This window comes from Aulostomus chinensis, chromosome 4 (genome assembly GCF_037954235.1).
Source record: "Aulostomus chinensis isolate RoL2024-O1b breed Wild chromosome 4, RoL_Achi_v1.0, whole genome shotgun sequence".
NCBI lineage: Eukaryota > Metazoa > Chordata > Actinopteri > Syngnathiformes > Aulostomidae > Aulostomus > Aulostomus chinensis.
In genome coordinates, this window is record NC_141323.1 from 29,592,306 (window position 1) to 29,594,419 (window position 2,114).

The 2,114-nt window shown below is 43.0% G+C and overlaps 3 non-coding genes across 3 annotated transcripts; all 3 read left to right on the top strand.

Moving 5' to 3' along the window:
• The first annotated feature begins 1,108 nt into the window (after nucleotides 1–1,108).
• Nucleotides 1,109–1,227, top strand: LOC147265947 (5S ribosomal RNA). Its single transcript, XR_015114383.1, has one exon. It is a non-coding gene; the product is annotated as a 5S ribosomal RNA (ribosomal RNA).
• A 311-nt stretch (nucleotides 1,228–1,538) lies between these two features.
• Nucleotides 1,539–1,657, top strand: LOC147265948 (5S ribosomal RNA). The gene has a single exon (XR_015115374.1). It is a non-coding gene; the product is annotated as a 5S ribosomal RNA (ribosomal RNA).
• Nucleotides 1,658–1,966: 309 nt separating this feature from the next.
• Nucleotides 1,967–2,085, top strand: LOC147265949 (5S ribosomal RNA). Its single transcript, XR_015113074.1, has one exon. It is a non-coding gene; the product is annotated as a 5S ribosomal RNA (ribosomal RNA).
• Nucleotides 2,086–2,114: the final 29 nt, after the last annotated feature.

The following is a 2,114-nucleotide window of genomic DNA, read 5'->3' on the forward strand; positions in this document are numbered from 1 at the left end:
ATAATTGTGGCTAAATTAAGATAATATGCTTGAAGGAGACGGACATTGGAGAGAGAGAGACGGGTTTCCATCCGATGGCTCTGCTGTTCTGCTGTGCCCTGTCCTGCTGTGTTTTCTTCTTCGTGACTTTCGCTGTCCCGCCATTGCGTGTGAGTGTTTGGATTGTGACTTCCACCGCCATTGCCATTACCATTCAGACTCTCATCCTCCATTCCCGTTCTCCCCCTTCTAATAAAACCCTGGATTTGTGAGGACTAACATACACATGCACTTGCTTTTATTGTGTGCTCAGCTGCGAGTGAAGCGGCCGTTACAGTTGTGAAGCCCCGACCGCACACGAGCTTCAATAAACAGGCCTGAAACAGGTAAAAATTAAATTTAAGGTGTTTCATATGAATGTGTGTGTGCCCACAGGTAAAATATTGAGTTTTAGTTGTTGTAAATTAAAGAATACCGTTTTAGAAGGTAACTTAAGGATTCTGAAAGGGATTAAATATGATGTATAGTTTAAAAAAACAAAAGGGTTATCTTTTGTAGAGGAAACTTTTTTTCCTTACAATTGAGGTGTAAAGGATGACTTGAGGGTATTTTATGTGAAACTATCTAACTAAAAAAGATTTTTATTTTCAGTGAAACGACAGTTCAGAACCAAGAAAGACACTGTTTGTTTTGTTTTGAAAATCCTCTTACTCATTGTTAATAATTTTGTTCATTGTATTTTTATAATACAAGAATATATTCAATTTTTATTTCATCCATCTCTGTGAACAAGTACCTGTGAAGGATTAATTTGCAATTCTTTTAACTTCAGCTTGAGGAAAGGGCAGCTTTGAGTCTTTGGGGACCAGCATGAGAGACCTTCCTCACGCACTTCTTCTTGAAGCGCCTTTCCGCAGCTTTGAAATTGAATGTCATGCAGCGTGTAATTTGAAGTCGACAGGTGGCAGATGCAGTACTTTTCTCTCGATGACATCAACATTCTTTTCTTTTATTGACAGGACACCTATTTGGCGTGTGAAAAGACCGTGAGGCTGTTGCGCTTCACTTTTTTTCTGAGGTTGTAAAGTGAGTGAAATGGATATAGAGCCCATGTGTGTAAGCGTCAAGGGCTTACGGCCATACCGCTCTGAACACGCCCGATCTCGTCTGATCTCGGAAGCTAAACAGGGTCGGACCTGGTTAGTACTTGGATGGGAGTCCGCCTGGGAATACCAGGTGCTGTCAGCTTTTTTGTTTCTTTGTGAGGAAAGGGCAGCTTTTAATCTTTGGGGACCAGCATGAACAAGCTTCCCTCACACACCTTTTCTTGAAGCGCCTTTCTGCAGCTTTGGAATGGAATGTCATGCAGTGTGTAATTTGAAGTAGACAGATGGCAGATGCAGTACTTTTCTCTCGATGACATCAACATTCTTTTCGTCGTATTTACAGGACACCTATTTGGCGTGTGAAAAGACCCTGAGGCTGTTGCGCATCACTTTTTTTCTGAGGTTGTAAAGTGTGTGAAATGGATATAGAGCCCATGTGTTTCAGAGTCAAAGGCTTACGGCCATACCACTCTGAACACGCCCTATCTCGTCTGATATCGGAAGCTAAGCAGGGTTGGGCCTGGTTAGTATTTGGATGGGAGACCGCCTGGGAATACCAGGTGCTGTAAGCTTTTTTGTTTCTTTGTGAGGAAAGGGCAGCTTTGAGTCTTTGGGGACCAGCATGAGCGAGCTTCCCTCACACACTTTTTCTTGAAGTGCCCTCCGCAGCTTTGGAATGGAATGTCATGCAGTGGTTAATTTGAAGTAGACAGATGGCAGATGCAGTACTTTTCTCTAGATGACATCAACATTCTTTTCTTTTATTGACAGGAAACCTATTTGGCGTGTGGAAAAACCCTGAGGCTTTTGCGCTTCACTTTTTTTCTGAGGTTGTAAAGTGAGTGAAATGGATATAGAGCCCATGTGTGTAAGAGTCAAGGGCTTACGGCCATACCACTCTGAACACGCCCGATCTCGTCTGATCTCGGAAGCTAAGCAGGGTCGGGCCTGGTTAATACTTAGATGGGAGACCGCCTGGGAATACCAGGTGCTGTAAGCTTTTTTTTTTCATTGTGAGGAAAGGGCAGC